At 39.8% G+C, this 20,604-nt stretch overlaps 2 protein-coding genes across 4 annotated transcripts in view; both read right to left on the bottom strand.

Moving 5' to 3' along the window:
• Positions 1 to 8,038, bottom strand: part of LOC109403392 (putative 115 kDa protein in type-1 retrotransposable element R1DM) — a 236,354-nt gene extending 228,316 nt beyond the window's left edge. For all 3 annotated transcript variants that reach the window (XM_062861008.1, XM_062861007.1, XM_062861009.1), the window contains exon 1: positions 7,117 to 8,038. The gene's annotated coding sequence lies outside the window, so the exon portion shown is untranslated. The remainder of the gene's footprint in view (positions 1 to 7,116) is intronic.
• LOC109401644 (focal adhesion kinase 1) overlaps positions 1 to 20,604 on the bottom strand; it is a 371,816-nt gene that overhangs the window by 319,804 nt on the left and 31,408 nt on the right. The gene's annotated exons all lie outside the window — the stretch shown is intronic.

Genomic DNA, 20,604 nt, shown 5'->3' on the forward strand with positions numbered 1-20,604 from the left:
GGATTACTTCAGGAGTTCCACTACGAACTTTTCTTGGGATTTCTTCAGGATTTCTCAAAGAATTCATTCTGCAATTTCTGCAGAGACTCCTTCTTGAATTCTCTCAGGAGTTCCTTGAGCCTTTTCTTCAAGAATAATGAAAAAAAATACTCCTCGCGTAGCTAGCTTTTCGGTCAGGGGGGGGGGGGGGGCGGGGTTGGGCAAAGCACCCTTAGCAAATTTGTACCTACTAGCTTTTATAACTATAAGTACGCATTACTATGAAATTGAATATAATAACATTATAATCTAAAAGCATTAATTAACCCTTCAGCAGTCACGCTATTGAATTTTGTATGTTAAAAAAGTTCACCTGATCTACATAAATTAACGTGGTGCTGGTAGCAAGTTCTCCAGAAATTCTTGAAAAATTAAAAAAAAAATCATGTATTCCTGAAGAAGTTCTTTGGTACATCTCTGAAAAGATGGGTTCTCCAGTTAGCCTAGTGGTGAAGGCTATGGATCGCCAATCCGGAGACGGCGGGTTCGATTTCCGTTCCGGTCGGGAAAATTTTCTCGACTCCCTGGGCATAGTGTATCATTGTCCTTGCCTCACAATATACAAATTCATGCAATGGCAGGCAAAGAAAGCCCTTCACTTAATAACTGTGGAAGTGCTCAAAGACCACTAAGTTGAAGAGAGGCAGGCCAAGTTCCAGTGAGAACGTCGAGCCATAAAGAAGAAGAAGAAGATCCCTGAAAAGATTATTGAAGGATTTTCAAAATTTCCGAAGGATCTCCTGAATGATTTTTTTAACAGAACCTGAGAGGAATTTCTGAAGAAATCATTTGAGGAATTCCTGGAGCAATCACTGGAAGATTTCCTGGATAAATCCCTGAAGAAACACCTGGATGAATCCCTGGAGTAGTTCCTACAGGAATGGCTGAAGGAAGCCCTGTAGAATCCCTGGAGGAATTCCCGGAGTAATCCCTGGGAGAATTTCTGACAGTATACGTGGAGGAAATTCTGTGTAAGTTATGGGAGGAATACTTATAGAAATACCTGAAGAGATCTCATGAGGGAATACTAAAAGAAATCCTAGATGAATTTCTGGAGGATTTCTTGGAGGAAATTCTTGAGAAATTGCCGGAGGAATTCTGAGAGGAATGCCTAGACAATTTTTAGAAGAAATCTCTTGAGGAATGCCTAGAGGAAATCTTAGAGAAATTTCAGAAGGCATCCTTGGAGGAATTCTTGGAGGAAACCCTGATGGAATTCCTGGAAAAATCTCTATAGAGAATCCGGGAGGAATGCCCGAAGAAACTTCTGGGAAAAAACCTGGCGTAATTCCTGTAAGAATTCTTGGATGAGACCCAACAAGATTTCCTGGGGAAATTCCTGCAGATTTCTTGTATGCTTTCTTAGAGCAGTTCCTGGAGAAAATCGTGGAGGTATTCCTGGAAAAATTTCCAGAGAAATCGTGGGAGTAATTGCTGGAGAAATTTCTGAAAAAAATCCTTGAGAAGTTCCAGGAGAAATTTCTGGAGGAACCCCTGAATCAATTCCTAGACGAATTTATGGAAAAATTATGAAAGTAATCCTGGAGAATTTTCTGGAAGGATCTCTGAAGAAATCCCTAGAGGATTTCCTGTAGAAATTCCTGGAGGAATTGCTGACGTAATTTCTGAGAGATGTCCTGGAACAAATCCTGGAGAAATTCCTTGGGTAAATCTAATGAGAAATTCCTGGAGGAATTTCTTGCGGAATTCCTGGAGGAATTCCTTGATAAATCCTCGAAGGAATTCCTGAAGAAAACCCCGGGGCAATCCTTGAAGAAATTTGTGGAGAAATCCTTGGAGAAATTCCTGGAGGAATACCTGGGGGAATCCCTGAAAGATTACTGAAGATATTTCTGGAGTATCCTTGGTGGAACTTCTGAAGAATTTCCTGGAGGAAACTTCGAAGGATTTCCCTGGAGGATTCCATGTGAAAATCCCTGGAGAAACTCCTGAAGCAATTCCTGTTGGAATCTCAGAAGAAATTCATTGAGGAAGGCCTGGAGAACTCCCTAGAGGAATTGTTAATAATTTCTGAAGGATGTCCAGACGCAATTCCAGAAGAAATTCCTGAAGTAATTCCTGGAGCGATTCCTGGAAGAGTTCCTGGAGAAATTCCTGGATAAAATCCTGGGAGAATGCCTGAAAGAAGTCCTAGAGGGATTACTGTGGGATTGTTGGAGGAATCACTGATGAAATACCTGGAGACTTCTCTAGACGAATTTATGAAAGAATTACTGGATAAGTTTCTAGAGAAATCTCCAGAGAATTCTATTATTTTTCTATTCCTGAAAAAAAAAATCTTTCGATAAAATCCTGGAGGAATTTCTAGCGGAATTTCTGGAAGCATTCCTGGAGAAATCTTTAAAATTCCTTGAAAAAAATTGTGAAGAAATCCCTGGAGGAATCTCTAGAGGAATTCCTGGAGGAATCCCTGAAAAATTCCTGAAGATATTCCTGGAGAATTTCCTGGAAGAGTTTATGAAGAAATCCCTAAAGGATTTGCTGGAACAATCAATAGAGGAACTTCTGGAGGATTTCCTAGAGAAATCTTTGAAGGATCTCCTTGAGGCATCCCAGGTAAAATCCATGGAGAAATTCGTGGTGATATTGCTGACTTAATTTCTGAATTCTAGGAAGATCCCCAGGATCAATTCCTAGAGAAGTTGCTGGAGGTTTTCCTTTGGGAATTTTTGGAGGAATCTTTGAAATTCTTGCAACAATTGCTGAATGAATTTCTGGGGGAAACTCTAGAGGAACTCTGGGCAAAATTTCTGAAAAAATCTCCTGAAAAATTCCAAGAGGAATTTCCAGAAAAAATCTGGAGAAATCCTCGAAGGAATTTCTGAAGGAATCTCTGGGGGAATCCTTGGAGAAATTCCAGGAAAAATCCATCAAGCAGTTCCTGCAGAATGAGAAAATCCTGTAAGAATTTCTGAAGAAATCCTTGAATGATTTCCTAGAAAAAATACTGGATGATTTGCTGACATAATTTATGATGGAATTTCTTGAATAATTCCTGGTGAAATTGCTGAAGAAATTCCAAGAGTATTTCCTCGAAGAGACCCTGGAAAAATTCCTGAATGAAATCCTGGAGGAATGCCTGCATGGATTTCTGAATCAATCCCAGGAGAAATTCTTGGTAGAACTCATGGGGAATTTCTGGAGGAATTTTCTGAGGGGTCCCTGAGGCAAGTCCTGGAGGTATATCTGGCTGAATTCCCGGAAAAAAATCATTCTGGAGAAATCTCTGCAAGATTCCAAGGAAGAATGCCTCGAAAATTTCCTGGAAGAATTCCTAGGAGAATTCCTGGTGGAATTCTTGGAGGATTCCCTGATGTAATTCTCCGAGAATTCTGTGGATGAATTTCTGTTGGAGTGTCTGGAAAAAATCCTTGGAGGAAGCCTTTGAAGATTTCCTGGATAAATTTCTGTAGAAATTCCTGATGGAATTCTTGGAACAATCCCGGAAGCAATTACAGGAGGAATCTCTGGAGGAAGCCCTGAAGGAATGCATTATTTAGGAAACCCTGGAAGGTTTCTTGGGGGAATCTCTGAAAAAAAACCTTGTTAGAAGTCTTGGAGGGATCCCTGGAGGATATCCTAGAGGAATACCTGTAGGAATTTTTAAAGGAATCTACAAAAGAACTCCTGGAGAAATCTCTAGAGAAATTTCTCGCGAAATTTCTGGAGGAATCTCTAAATGAATTCCAGGAGGATTTTATAGAGAAATTCCTGCAGGAACTCCCAGAGGAATCCCTGGAGAAATGCCCAGAGGAATTTATGAACAAATTGAACCTCTTAAAGAATTCGTAGAGGAATATCAGGAATAATTCCTGGAGAAATCGCAGATGAAATTTTTGGAGAAATTCTGGAGGAATTCTTAGAAGAGTTCCTGAAGAAATTCCAGAAGGAATCCCGGAGGCCATTTCAATAGGAATTCCTAAGGGAATCCCTAAACAGTTCCTGCAGGAAGTACTAAATTAATTTCTGGAGCAGTTCCATAAAGAATATAAGGATGAATTTTTAAACAATCCTAAAAAAAGTTCCTGGGAGAATCTTTGGATGAATTATTAAAATAAGTTGTTGCAGAAAGAATCACATAAGGAATTTCCGAGTTAAGCCCTGCAGAAATTCTTGGAAAAATCCATGTAGGCATCCCTGGAGGATATCCTACAGGAATGCGTGTAGGGATTAACGGAGAATCTCTAAAAATATACCTGAATAAATCTCTAAAAGAATTGCTGGAGGAATTTTTGGAGGAAACTCGAGAGGCATTTCTGAAGGAATCACTGGATAAATTTTTAGGGGAGTCCCTGCCGCAATTCCCAGAGGAATCTCGAGAATAATTTCTGGAGGAATCTCTGAAGAAATTCGTGGAGGAAACCCTTGACAAATTTCTGGCATCTCATTAAGAATTCCCGGAGAAACTGCAGATGGAATCCTTGGAGAAATCCTGAAGGAATTCTATGAAGAGTTCGTGAAGGGACTCTTTGAGGAATCCCTGTATCAGTTTCTGAAGAAATCCCTGTAGTAGTTGCTGCAGAAACTCTAGGAGGAATCCCGGAAGCAATTCCTAAGGAAATCCCTTAACAGTTCCTGGAGGAAGTACTGGATTAATTCCTGGAGGAGTTATTGAAAGAATTCCAAGAAGAACTTCTTAAAAAGTGTTCCTGGGGGAATCCTTGGAGGAATTTATAAAATAATCCCTGGAGTTGTTCCTGAAAGAAACGCAGAAGAAATTCCCGGGTGAATCCCTGGTCCTGGAGGAATCCTTTAAGAAAAACCTGGAGGAATTCCTGAAGAAATCCCATGAGGAATCCTAGAAGCAATCCCATGAGGAATTCCTTAGGGAATCCCATGAGGAATTCCTTAGGAAATCCCAGGAAAGCTTTCTTAAGAAATTCCCGGAAAAAATTCTGTAGGAAAAAAAAATATGAAGGAATCCATATCTGCAATAGTTCTTGTTTGAATCTTTGGATGGACTCCCAAAAGAATGTGTTGTACAATGTTTTAAGGAACTCCTGAAAGAAATTTAAGCTAATCTCTGGTAAAATGTACGGATTTGTGGAAGATATGTCTGCTAAAATACTGAAAATTTCAGATTGAATTCTTGGAGCAATCTTCAGTGAAATTAGTGAAGGAATATATGGAGAAATCCCTGAAGAAATCTCTCAAGGAACACTTACAGAAATACCCAAAAGAATTTGTTGACATTTCTTTGGTATTCCCTTGACAAATTCTTGGAGGAATCTTCGAAAAAGCACTGGAACATTCACTGGAGGAACCACTATAGATATCCCAGGATGAATTCCCGGAAGAATGTCTGGTGAAACCCATTGAGGAATTCTTGAAAAAATCTCTGGAGCAATCCATGAATCTACCGCAACCGGTTCCAGCATATCTGGAAAATTTGGCATGATGTGTTTGTATTCCATGAATAAACATCACAAAATTTAGCCATTCATCCAAGCGAAAGTGAAGTGGTTCTCTTGGAGAAATAGCTGGGTTTTTGAATTTCGAATAATGCATTGATTTTTTATTTTTATATGAAAGAGCATCTTTTTCTGAGCCTCTATGATTTTTTTTCAGATTTTTTGAACTTAATTTTGATACCTAAAATGAATTACGAAGAGACTTTTTGAAAACACCAACGGCAACGGCTTGACAGCTCCGCTCAGTACAAAATACGACGAGGGGTGATTCGACAAATCACTCCCATACAAACTTCAAACTGATTTTTTAATGGGTTCCCGGGCATCAAAATTCATGAAAGTTTGGATTTCGGCTAAGTTTGACATGCAAATTCAGAATATGGTATTATCTCAACACCCCTGAAGAAGCCAAGCGAAATTTTCTGTGGTTCTCGAGTACAAAAGGTTTGACATTTGTGAATAAAAACCTTAATTATTAGAACATTTAATTTTTTGAGATGTTTTTTCTGGAACTCTGAATTATTGACAATCTTTGAATTGGCTCGATTTAAAAAAAAAACAATGTGATGGCCCGGGGGGGGGGGGGGGGGTGTGGTTGCACGGTCCCCCTCTGGGCATGATAGCGTGATTCAAGAAACAATAGAGTCTCTCAAGAGAAAAATGTGAAAAAAATAAACGCCCATACAAATTTCAAACGAGTTTGATTTTTTTTTTTCTTGGGATCCATACATTTTTACAACTAGGCATGAAACATTGAGGCATAAACTCTAGTGATATATCTTTTTAAGAGAATTGTTCAAGCTTTTTTATATAAAAAAAACCACCGTTTTTATAATATGGGGTCGTACATAAATTACTCCACGCTATTAGGGAGAAGGGGGGGGGGTGTATCTTGCAAAACGCAATCCGTACAAAAAATATTGAGGTCTTATACAAAAAGTGTGGCATACGTGGGGAGGGGGGTTGAAAAATGTCGATTTATGCGTGACATAATTTGTGTATCACCCCTATAACACAAGTATAAATTAAGACAGTTATTATAGGCGGCTAAATAGTAATTCGCGGAGATGAAAAAGAAAATTTTGATAAAAAAGGGTACTTAATAATTGAAGTGGCATTTTAGCCCACTATACCCTAACACTAATGCGGGCGTGGGGTATTTTTATTGATCGTCAAAGCTGGATAGATAACCAATTAGGTTCTACATATCATGGCACGGGATTGTCTATCTAGTGGTACCTGCAAGAGTAAAACGGCATATGGATGGACTAATTCGATTTGCAATACCTCTTCTTCCTCCGCCACGCAAGACCAAACAATTGAGTTTGATTGAATTTTTCCTGCATCGAATGGAAAAGACCTGCATAGCGGAGGAAAACATGGATAATCTTCCAACAACAGTGGTCCGCCACGACGAGACTGCTCTCGTGCATATCTGCAATGGATGATGATGACTAATCCTGGCGGTTTCTTCGTATTGCTTATTTAATTGGCAGCTCCTTTCCAAACAACAATAATTCAACGCACTGGCGAGATCTTCGTAATCCCTCCACAGTGCGGAGAGCTTCAACGCAGTATTTACGAGTTATAAATAGATCTCTCTAATCTTTTAGCATTTACGATTTCATTCGTTGAGAAAACTCACTTTTTCTTCGGTTGTTGACTCTTTTGCACTATTCTCCTGCTATCCCACTGTAATTCGCAGGTCGTCACAATTGAAACATTGAAACCAATTTTGAATACCGTAGTGCACACTTTTTATGCTGATTGGCACACAGTAAATTGAACCCGGCTATAAATCGCGAGCACTGACACTGAAAATCCAACAAAATTTCGACGAGCAGCAATCGCGTGTACCCGCCGATCGTCGTCGGTTCGATATACACAGTAGACTGGGTCAACAAAGTCGATTTTTTGGAACAAAGCTTTTTCGATTCCTTTTAGCGTCCAAAACAACTGTGCAAAATTTGGGAGCGATTGGTTGCTTCCCCGTATTCCGCATTGCGATTGAAATTTGTATGGAATTTAGTATGGGAAAACGTGCTTTTTTGCATTTTTCTCATAAATTGAAATTTTTCGTCTAAAACAATCTAACTAATGACGTTGAAGTATAGCCTAGGATATGCCGAAAAACTTTACCAAAGACTGCAAAGAGATCCGACACTTCTGAAAAAAGTTAAAACGTACAGATTGCCGGGTGGTGCTTAACGTTTAACATGTAAAGGAATAACATCAATAATAAAATCTCAATTTTTGGCCTAAGATACCAGGCGAATAACTTTTTTCACAAGCGTCGGATCACTTCGCGGTCTTCGGCAAAGTTTTTTGGCATATCCTAGGCTATACTTTAACGTCATTAGTTATATGGTATTAGACAAAAGAATACAACTTATGTGTAAAATGCAAAAAAGTACGTTTTCCCATACTAACTTCCATACAAATTTCAATCGCAATGCGGAATACGGGGACGCAACCAATCGCTTCCAAATTTTGCACAGCTGTTTTGGGCGCTAATATAGATTGAAAAAGCTTTGTTCCGGGTTGATATGATCAAATTTAAAGTTTCTCCATACAACGTTGACCCACTCTAATACACAGGCTCTCTCCGCAGCTCCCCAAGGTCTGTTTCGTTCAACAACAATACACAACACACGGGGGGACAACGCGCCCTTCTAGAGAACGCAGAAAATTTCCCTTTCGCGTGCGGCCGTGTTTTGCGTAGGCCTCAGCTACACGTCGCCGCACTCCAGGGGCGTCCTTCCGGGCCTGCTAGTACTCCTCGCGGACACTGTACGGACCACAATAACACGCGCGCGTACTTGTACACCCCAAACGGTATATGTTTTGGTGCGGTTGTTCACTTGTCAAAAGCTCACGATGTACTAAAACAAACTCTCATGCCGCATCGCATCGCAAGTGCTGGCCTGGCGCGCCACAGCTGAATCAAATTTCAATTTTTCTTCCTTCTTTTCTGATCGCATGCTATGTGTCCTCTACTGCTCGCTCGCATCGCCCTCCGCGCTCAAACAATATTCTCAACGGCAGCGTGCTCCATGTGCGCCGCCGCCGCCACTGCGTACACAGAAACAGAAGGCATGGAACCGGCCGATCGACCCCATGGTCATCCAGCTCATACGAAGCGAAATGAACCCTTGCTCTGGACAGCTCCGGACGGCACTTGCCGCATTTGCCACCCAACGCGCCCAACCTCATATCCGCCCGAAACGAACCACACACTCCCACGAAGCATAAAAACTGCAGCCGACCCGGCTTCGATGGGTGTGCTCTTGTTTTGTTATTCTAGCGCTGCTGCACTTATGCTCAACAAAAATGTTGCCGCGAGTCGCGAGAGAGGAGGCTATGCTCACCGCGTCACATCTCAAAAACATTGAAAACTTATCGTTTCCACGAGTTCACTCTCCGGTGTTCTCTTATTGAGTTCATTTTGGCTACATCCAGACTCCGTACGGTCGAGATAAGCCACTTCCATACTTGAAAACTGACTGACGGAGAGACCAAAACAAATCCCATTCAGATGCTGAAGCATGAATAGACGAGTGCATCGATGAATTGAATTCATCGCGGTCCGAGAATTTTGACACTACAGCGGGGTCGTTCCCAATCAGAATTGTTCAATTCTGATTGGAAATCTTTCATTTCTGATTAGAAGCGACCCCGCACTAGTGTCAAAATTCTCGGACCGCGATGAATTCAGTTCATCGGTGCACTCGTCTATTGAACCAAAACAGACGTGACGAGATGGGACGGAGAGAGGGTCGCACAGCATCAAACAACTACGGGTCAGATGACGGAAAGATGACCGGGTGGATGGTGGCGGCAATCAGGAAAAGACGGTGATGCTGACGCAGTGACGTGAATCATCGTGAGCACGAACATTGAAAGGCCAATCAGAGTGCGATAAAGGTGTTCGACTGTACAGTTTGTTAGATGTTAATACATTTTTGGTAAGTAGTAATAGTATTACCAACTAAATTTTTAAAATTGTAGGAGGTAAAAAGTAAGCTAACTTTGTTCACTATAAGCTGGTCCAAAATGTCCCAACTGCTTGAATTATTTCTGAAAGTGATTCGATTATCACCATAGGATTGGGAAACATATGGAGGCGCATGGTTGTTGATGCCTGCGGTATCTATATTAGGCAGCATCCATTTATTACGTAACGCTAAAATCGACATTTTTTGACCCCCCCCCCCCCCCTCCCCCCTCCGTAACGCTTTTTTGTATGAAAACCCAAAAATTTGTGTATGGGCCGTAACGCTCGACCAGACTCCCCCCCTCCCCCTAGAGCGTTACGTAATTTGTGGACGGCGCCTTAGGAGTCATTTACATATGACGACCATCATTAAGGAGGGTAAAAGCGTGATACTTTATGTATGTATTACGCGTTGCAAGAAAATAATGGATCCATGGAAAATCCAAGGCCAAATAAGAGGATATTTTGCTGGTCAACGATCATAGGCGCCTATGCTGAATGGGTGTTGCAACATAGGATAACATGTTATCCCACGGTATACAATATCGCAAGGCAGGCTTAGGTAGCTAGTTAAACATGTTGGATGTAAACATATGACGTCGTTCTTATCGTCCTTTCACGTTGATCAAATTGATGTGGAGTACTAGATCAATTTGTTCAGGCCTTTGAACGATTTGAATTACGTCATCAAAAAACTGTCAGATTTTGAGAATATAATCACCTTCTCTATACACCGTGGTTTATTTCATTTGCAGCCTGGCTTTTCTGATTTTCAAGTAAAGTTAGAATTATGAGCACAGTTGAAGTGTTTATAGTGTTAAAATAAAAGGAAGGAGGCTAGGAAGGAGGAAAAAAATCAGCCGATTGACGGGAAAATAAATATGATCAATGTTTCTATAGTAGTTCATAATTATTTTTCGAAAAAATAAACGAAACATCAGAAATCATGGTTAATATTAACATGGGCCGGCTGTTTCGGTGATAAAAGTCTGCAAAACAGGTGACCTCTTATCCATGGTGTGCTGCGGCTGAATGCACATTAGGGCGTTCTCCATTAAATATAAAAAAAGTTTGTAAAGTTCGATTTTCATGAATTTTTTAACCCTTGCTATGTGTTGAATATGATAACGTTATCATTGTTATCAAACAGTTTTGCACTAAGGTACACCGGGGCAAGAAGAAAAGGGTGGGGAAAGATAAAACGCCAAGTTTTTAAAATAATTTTAATACAATTTGGAAAACTTTCCTTCCTCAAAAGATTGTTTCATTCAAAAAATATGTATTATGGAATCAAAATTGTTAATCATGGTTGGATAGCATTACGTTAACTCGCTGTTTCATCTTACCCCACCCGTTCAACTTGCCCGGAATACCTTGCAACTTTGAGTCGTAATTAATTAGTTTAGGCATATCAACCGACATATTTGCCTTTTGAGCACATTGGATCATCTTAGGGCCCATTACATCGATGTGATAAGCGCACGGAGTTTCAGCACGAACATGCTGAGAGTGATGAGTTCGATTTCCGGTCGGTGCATGAGCTTTTCTATATAGAAATTACCTTGAGTTACCCTTCAACATAGAGTATGTTTGTGCCTGTCACACGATATACAAATGCAAAATGGCCGTTGGCAGATGAAGCTCACAGTTAATAACTGTGAAATTCTCATAGATGAACAATCTGAAAAGCAGGCTTTACCCAGTGAGAACGTATCGCCAACTCAAAGAGAGGGAAATGTAGATTCAAACATTTATCAAATGAAAGCAAAAAAATGCTTTAATCTACCTATGGTGAACAGAACCCTTCTTACACTCATTGAAATTAATGCTGTATTATTTGCATCTAACATATTGTGCCTCATTGAATTATACATAGATTGAATTTATTATGACACACTTTGTCAATACTCTCAAGAAGTTAAGTTGTTTACTTCCACATACTCTTCGAAAGATATGTCGGTAATCAAATTTAATAGCGTTCTACTAGGATGTTGTAGCTTTCATTTGGAGCTAAGAAAACTCAAATCGATAGACAAATGGCTGAAAATTTGATAAAGATACTACACTTCGCAAAAAAAACTTAAATTGTAGCATGTACTCTCAAAGTACTCTTCGATGGTTATCTTGGTAACCAAATGCCCAATCAAAATATTGCTGATGCAAACGGTGCCCAAATGCGCTTCAAACACGGTAACACAGTGTTACCAAAGGCAACTTAGCAACCATAGTAAAAACCACCGCCAACCTAGGATTCAAAAACTCCCACTGACGACGGGTTACTTGTTAAATAGTTGTTACTTACCGCATTTGATGTTTGCATTTCGAATGCACACAGCAATAAAATTCAATAGCGTTACAAGGATGTTTTAGCTTTCATTTGGTGCTAAGAGAGCTCAAGGTGTAACGCACACACACACATACACACATACAGACATTTGCCTAGTTCGTTGGGCAGATTTGATTGGTATATAAAAGTCGACCTACCGGGGTTCGGATCGTAAGTCAGTTTTTCAAGCGATATTTATACCCTTCTTATGGGTGTAAGAAGGGTAAAAAATATCAAATTTCTCAATTTATACATCGAATTTTTTTTTCGGAAGTTCCAGAGACTTCTGACAGGATAAAATACCTAATTAAAATCTTTGTAACTTCTTCTTCTTCTTTATGGCTCTACGTCCCCACTGGGGCTTGGCCTGCCTCGCTTCAACTTAGTGTTCTTTGAGCACTTCCAAAGTTATTAATTGAAGGGCTTTCTTTGCCAGCCATTGCATGAATTTGTAAATTGTGAGGCAAGGACAATGATACACTATGCCCAGTGACTCGAGAATTTTTTCCCGACTGGAACGGGAATCGAACCCGCCGTCTCCGGATTGGCGATCTATAGCCTTGACCACTAAAATCTTTGTAACGTTTTTTTCTGATTCATGCATTACTCAAGATACCATGATAATTATGCATGCATTCGTTAGTATAAAACACCAATAATACTTAGTCTTTGAAATTTGACGAAATAATACAGACATCCAGGAGTCGCAAAAGGATGCACGTAGTGCATCGTATAAAGTGTTATATGAAGTTAGTATCGTATATATGTACGGCGAATGGACAATTTTCATCGCATATGATGCTATTTTTGGACATATTGCGATGTACATATGTGGAAAAGTCATATAACAATACACATGAATTTTTATCGTAGTAAATGATATTCTGATGCTTTATTGCGATAAACTTAACTTACACGCAAAAGTGTGCGAGTGAACTCACAAAGTGTCAAATGAATCCGCATAATTGCGTACTGCAATGATTATACAACTTTGCTTGGTACTTTTAAAATTATGCCACTTTAACTCACATTGGTTTACGAAGGAAATCGCATACATGGAAAAATAAGCTCGTTGAAGTGTGCATACAAACTCGGATAGGCTTGAATTGTTTACGTTGCATAACGGATTTTGATATGTGTTCGGATATTTAAACCATATTTTTGCAGCAGCACTGTTTTGTGGCAGATCAAACTGAAACAATGTATTCAAATTAATACAGTTTGTAAATACTAATAAATCTTATATAACTTACAAGAATTGGTATCCTATCTTCGCATATACCACGACCTTTTAGCTTTTAGTTTGAAAGAAATCTTAGATAGCTTTACTCTAAAACAGCTAACTGCTAACGAAATCTTAACTGTGTTTGTTATTGTTTTCCCTCTGTTTTACTTTGTTTCGTTCTACACATTTTTGATCTAAAGTGCTTTTGACACTCGAAAGCTGACCGCCCGGTGGATCAGTCGTGCTCTCTTGCGATGTCGTAACAATATGCGAAAACAATGAAAGTGGTTTGGACTGTGTATGCAGTGCCATAATGCTACAAGAAAGAGAACAACCATCATTGTTGTTGGAGTAATTTAGCGAATGACACAGTCTTTCAGTTGCGTTACTAGCAGCTTTAAAGCTGAAAATGTATTTCAATTGAATAATTCAGTTATAAACATTGATATTTAATTTCTACTTACATTTCTGTACAATTCTCGCTAGATTTGGTTATTCTCCTACCACTTGCTGTGCGCAGTGTTGGGAATACTCACTTGCAAGAGTGATACTCACTTGCTTCTATCTCAGTCATGAAGCATGCTATCAAAAAATAATGTTTGAAGGGCTTTTAGATTGAAGTTTAATCTAAAAGTTTGCCGAATAAAGTAAAGGTCGCAGACGCATACCAAAGTTGTGAGAGAGCTGTGAGTACGAGGTGATTAAAATTCGTGTAATTTATACTCACCTTGTGCTCACAGCTCTCTCACCGTTTTGGTTTGCGTCTGCGACCTTTGCTTTATTCGGCAAATTTTTAGATTAAACTACAATCTAAAAGCTCTTCAAATATCATTTTTGGATAGCATGCTTCTGAACTGAGATAGAAGCAAGTGAGTATAACTTTTCGCAAGTGAGTATTCCCAACACTGGCTGTGCGACCCTTTCGTGTTTCTCTATACTGCAAGAGTGCCCACTAATCATACAAACAGAAGTATACCTCATTGCTATACAAATAGTAGAAGCTCAAGCATTGCTCAGTGTGCGTGGTGGCTTTTGGTTGTTTCACCATCAAGATTTCAATATGGCACAGCGGTTGCTGCAACAATTGTGGTTACACTCATCATTTCTATACTTTGGCTCCTCTACAACTCCAGATAGTCTGCCGAAAACGCACATCACAGGTAAACCAAATACATTTTATCAAACATTGAGATGACTACAATGTCATTTGTTTCACAAATAGTGTTTGGTAATAAGTTTAAAGTTGGGTTTTTCTAAAGGTCATTAGTTAGACACCGAGATGGCCAGATTTTTTTTTTCGAAAACTTTTAGGACACAGAACCAATTGTGCACACTGTACATCGCATAAGATATCGCAACGCAACAAGTCATACAAGTAAATTTAGGTCTGTTAACCCTCGAGTAATGACTCGCTTTTTGTATTCAACAGTAGCGGGGTGCTGCCGGTAGTGGCAGACCGCACGAGTTACGGAAGGTCAAACCTGAACCTGACATATACGAGCGCCATGAAAGACATAACTATATCTAGATTGAGTTTAAATTAGGGCGAAACTAACATGATCGATTTCTCTTCGTCGGCCCTCTCTTATTCAAATTTAACTGACAAGATACAAGATTGATTGAACTTTTTGGCCATAAAACGCTAGGTTGGGATGCGATCTTGCGTCCAAACGTGAAAAGTTTAATCAAACTTGCATCTTGTAAGTTCAATTTGAAGAAGAGAGAATCGATGAAGAGAAATAGATCATGTTACTTTTGCCCTAATTTAAACTCAAGCTTTAATTTCACCCGACATAACCACACGACAACCGACATAACCCATGACACCAACGGCGAAATGGAACACTACGCTTAAATTCACCCCGCATATTCGTAACTTCACAACGATTTTCAGATATTTTGTTGGTGCAATAAGCAATAAGAATCTCACTGTTATTTACTGCAGTACCTATATTAAAACTTTTCACTCCGCCGATAATGATTGCACCAGTAATCGATGATGTTTCTACGAACGTTGAATACTCTTTTTGTGTTTTTTTTTTCTAGGGTATGAGCACCCTTCTTCAGTATAAACCCCCATGTTCATCTTATCAAAAAACAGGCGATTTAAGCACCAATTGTTTTCGTTTTTTATCATGCATGCTCACTCTTAACAAAACTTAAAAAAAATAAAAACAAAACTAATAGCGCTTATTAACTTTGTTTGCGATAGGATGAAAATGGGAGCACTATGCCGATTATAGGTGCCGTTCCCCTATAACCGGGAAAAGTCCGGGTATTAAAAAATATGGAATTTGATTAGAAACTCTCGAAAGAACATACCTAAGTCTCATATTCAGATCTTCGACCCAGGGCGTGTAGGCGAGCAAATTGAGTGTAGATTTATGAACCTGCTCTGAAAGTTCATTCATCACCTATTTACTTTTATCTCTTCTGCTGAGCTCATTCGAAGATGTTTTGCAGAAAACATTTATGCGCAGTGTCCGTCAATGAAAGCGTTCAAACGTACGTTGGTACTTCGGTTCTTTCTCGCTCTTCGTTGACATCAACATCCAGTTTGTATGTAGATCGTTTTGCTGTACTGGATGCTTGTTATCAATTCTCCTTCATCATTCGCAGTTCAAAATAATCCCCTTGTGGCAACGACCACAACCACCTACGCAAGAAGTTGAGTTCTTGGGAATTTCTTTCATTTGGATATGAATAATATTAAACTGTTTGATTGCTAACAAATCTAGCTCACTTTGTATTGTTAAAGCCGATTTAAATTGTTTTTGTTGTTGTTATCGCCATTTACAATGAAGTGCAACTGTTTTGAATAATGTAAGGTTTAGGATCTTTTAATTAAACAAATACAACAAAGCTGCACTAGAGTAAAAAAATAGCATACTTACTCCCTAATTCGATGCAATGATTTAAAATTTCTTTTATTACAACTTTCACTCAACACAAAAGTTGCTGCCCTATTTGTAATATAATTTCCAGGTTCCATATATCCTTGCTATTGCTCCAAGCTAATGCAAACTCAAACAAGAGCAAACTAGGAGAACACGTGCAAATATTTATTTTCGTACTATGACTTAAAGTTAGTCAGCAACCCTCAACCGCACAAAACTAGTGCAAGCCGTGAAGTCACTCCGTCCCATTCATCCACATCACACAACGAAACTATAACTACGCGATAATAATTTAATGTGAAAATGTGCTAGTCCCACATAGACCTGTGCGCCGACTATATTTTGCTCGGCGGCGGCGTGAGGGCCATTTTTGACCGGCGGCGGCGGCGTCATCGGCGTCACGCCGGTGGCAGCTTTCGGCGGCGGCGGCGGCGGCGTGAATCGGCGTGACCAAAATTTGCCCATAATTTCAACATTGGCAAAGCAAAAAAGTTGTCAGTACGTTCTAGAATTTGTAGTCTGAGCATTTCATGACCATTGATGACATAAACTATTACGTTAGAATGAATACCTTTTTTATTTCTGTTCGGGTCCATCACTGCGTGATTAGACAGCTTCTTATACTAAAGTTTGCTCAAGAGTTATTTTTGATCCACTCCTGTACAGCTAATATGTTTGTTGGGATTTTAAGTTGTTTAAATTTTTCAAATATTTAACTGCCTTAATACTAATAAGGTTGGGAAGCCGAAGAACTCGCGGCTGTTTCGCGATAAGGGATAACACATATTTCCAATTTTAAAGAAATATTGAGACATTACCGCTATCGTTAGTGTAATGAATATTGCATTACTCCATTGCAAATGAAGGGCAATTAAATATTTATTTTGCTACAGTTTTTTGTTTTGTTTTTTTTTTGAATCTACAGAAGCTATCAAACTTGATAATAAAGTCACACTATTTACACTAAGGAATCCCAGAATAACTTCAGGAAGGAATCTAAGAAGAAATCCTAGGAATAGCCTGAAAGAAACTCCTGAAGAAATCCATGAAGAAAATTCTGGATTAATCTCTGCAAGAACTGCTGTATGAAACCCTGAAGAAACTTCTGCAGGAAACTCCAGCGGTTCAAGAATCTCTTTTAGAGATATGTGCAGAAAATTCCGAAAAAAACCCTGATTGAAGTTTTCGAAGAATTTTAGAAGAAAATCCAGGACGAATCTTCGAAAGAAATTCCAGGAGGATTCCTCAAATGAATTCAAGCAGGAATTCCAAGGGAATTACACCAGGAATTTCCAAAGAAATTCCAGAAGGAATCCCTGACGGAATTCTAGCGGGAATTTCTAAAAAATTTCGAGTTGGAATCTCCAAAGAATTTCAAGGAGAAATCAACGAAAAATATCGAGAAGGAATCGCTAAAGGAATTCCAGCAGAAACCCCTGAGAGAATACTAGGATGAATTTCCGAAAGAATTCCATAAGCAATCCTCGAAGGAATTTCAGTAGGAATCCCATAAAGTATTCCAGCAGGAAATCCCGAGGGCATTCCAGGAAGAATTCTAGGAATTCTAAGACGAATCCTCGGAGGAATTCTAAGCGGAGGAATTCCGTGAGGGATCCCCGAAAGAATTCTAGGAGGGATCTCCGAAGCAATTCGCAGAGGAATCACCATAGAAATTTCAAGAAGGAATCCTGAAGGAAATCCAGAAGGAATCCCCGACAAAATATCAGGAGAAATCTCCGAAGGAATTTCAGAAGGAATCCTCGAAAGAAGAATCTCTAAAAAAAAGGCCGAAATTATCGAACGAATTCTAAGAAGAATCACCGAAGGAGTTCCAGGAAGAAATCCTGCAGGAGTTCTAGGAGGACTCCCGAAGGAATTCCAGCAGGAATCTCCGAAAAAATTGAAGAGAAATCACCAAAGGAGTTCCATGATAAAATCCCGAAGGAATTCTAGGAGTAATCTCCAAAAAATATCAGGAGAAATCCCTGAATGAATTTTGGGAGGAATCCGCGAAAGAAGTTAAGAAAGAATCCCCAAAGAAATAACAGGGATGCAGGGATGCAGGAATCCCAGAGCTCACCTTCGAAGGAATTCTGGGAGGAATCTCCGAAGGAATTACAAGCGAATTCCTCAAAGATTAAACCCCAAAGGAATACCAGGAGAAATTTCCTAAGGAATTCTAGAAGAAATCATCGAAGAAAATCAAGAAGGAAATCCCGAAGGAATTCCAGGAGAAGTGATTCCATGAGGATTTTTAGAAAGAATCAAAGGAAGAAATTCAAGGGGAATCACCAAAGGAATTCCAGGAGGAATCCCCGAAAAAATCCCAGGAGAATTTGATGAAGGAAGTCCAGGAGGTATCCCCAAGGAAATTCCAATTTGTTTAAGGAGTTCGAGAAGAAATCCTCAAAGTATTTCGAAAAATATCCAGGAGGAATCCTCGTAAGAATTCCATGAGAAACCCCTGAAATATTTCTAGGAGGAGTTCCCGCAGGAGTTCCAAGAGAAAACCCCGAAAGAATCCCAGGAGAAATCTAAAAAAAAATCTAAGAGGAACCCCCAAAGAAATTTCAGGAGAAATCCCCTAAGGAACTTTAGAATGAGTCCCCGAAGGAATTCAAGGAGGATTCTTCGAATTTATTCAAGAAGGAATCACTAAAGGATTTCCAGGAGGAATCCCTGCAGGAAGTCCAGGAGAAATCTCTGAAGGAGATCCAGCAGGAATATCCGACGGGATTCCTGAAGCAATTCCTGGAGAAATCCCCGAAGAAATGAAAGGAGAAATCCCTACAGGAATCCCAACGGAACCCCTGAAAGAATTCTGGGAGGAATCTCCGAAGGATTTCCAAGCGGAATACTCGAAGGATATTCAAGAGGAATTTCCATAGGGAGTCCAGGAAAAATCTCCGAAGACATTCCAGGAGGAATCCCTGAAGGAATTCTAGGAGAAATCACTGAAGTAATTCCAGAAGGAAAGCCCAAAGGAATTCCAGAAGGACTCCTGAAGGAATTCCATGAGGAATCACTGAAGCAAATCCAGGATGAATCTCCGAAGAAGTTCTAAGATAAATCATCAAAGAAATTCCAGGCGGAAACCCCGAAGAAATTTCAGGAGAAATCCACGTTAGAATAACATGGGAAAGCCCCGAAAGAATTCCAGTAGGAATCCATGAAGGATGTCTAGAAGGAATACCCGAAGGAATTCCAAAAGGAATCCCCAAAGCAATTCCTGGAGACATTCCAGAATGAATTCTAGGAGGAACCCCCGAAAGAAATCAAAGAGGAATCCCTAAATGAAGTGCAGGAGAAATCCCTGGAGGAATTCCATGAGGAATCTAGGTGGAATCACCGAAAGAATTCTAAGAGGAGCCACCAAAGAAATTTGACAGAATATTAGAAGGAATCCCCGAAAGAATTTCAGGAGGAATCCTCGAATGAAGTCTAGGAGGAAACCCCGATAGAAAATCTAGGAAGAACCTCCGGAGAAATTCCTCTTCCATTTCTCCTCGAAAGAATTCCAAGAAAAAGCCAGAAGGAATCCTCGAAGGAAGTCTAGGGGAACCCCTGAAGGAAGTCTTGGAGGAATCCATGAATAAATTACAGGAGAAATCCAGCAGGGATTCCAGGAAAATGTTCGAAGGAATTCTGGTAGTAATATCCACAGTATTTCCAGGCGGAATCCTCGAAGGATTTTCAGCGGATTTTTCCGGATAGGGGGAACAATTTGCAGGACGTATTCTCTAAAGAATTCCAGAAAAAAAAACCTTGAGGAATCCTTGTAGAAGTTCCATGAAACATCCCTCAAGAATATCCCTCAAGAACATCCTGGAAATATGTCTAATTATAATCCTATGGGAATTATTGAAGGAGCTCCCTCAAGATTCCCAGAAGGAACTCCAGTAGGAATTCCTGAATGAGCTTCTGGAGAAATCTTTGATGTAACTCCTGAAAGCATCCGTGAGTCTTCCTGAAAAAATCTCAATCTACAATCTGAAAGAACCCCCGGATCGATCCCTGGAAGAATTCCTAAAGGAACTTCTCGAACAATCCTCTAACGATATCCTGAAGAAATTTTGGAAGGAACTCTTATATTGGAATCGCTGAATAAACTTCTGGGGTAATCCCTGAGTTCCTTGGATCTTTGTACAAGATTCTCTGAAGGAACTTCTGTAATGATTTCTAAAGGATCTTCTGGGATTCCTGAAGAAATCCAGCAGGAATTCTAAAGAAACATCTGCAAGAATCCCTGAAACTTCAGGAGGAATCTCTAATGGAACTCCTGGAAAGAACTGCTGATGGAATTTCTAATGGTTTTTCAGAAGAAATCCGTGCAGGAACTCCTAGATTGATTTCTAAAGACCTCCTGCAGAAATTCCTGAAGAAACTTCTCACGGGATTTCTGATGGATCTTCAGAGGGCATTTATGAATCCTCCTGAAAGAATATTTAAACATTTAAAGGGTCTTCTGGAAGGATACCTGAACGAACTCCCGTTGAAATAGCTTAGAGAACTTCTGAAGGAATTCCTAATGAACACACGGAGACATTTCTGAATCCTTCTGGAGCTATCAGGGGTCTCGAGCTAGCTCCTGGAGAGATCACCGAAGGAACTTCTGAAGCAATCCTTCATGAACTCCTGAAAGAATCTCTGCAATTTTTTCTTGAGGCATCCCGGAGTAATTCCAAGAGAAA

This window comes from Aedes albopictus, chromosome 3 (genome assembly GCF_035046485.1).
Source record: "Aedes albopictus strain Foshan chromosome 3, AalbF5, whole genome shotgun sequence".
Taxonomy (NCBI): domain Eukaryota; kingdom Metazoa; phylum Arthropoda; class Insecta; order Diptera; family Culicidae; genus Aedes; species Aedes albopictus.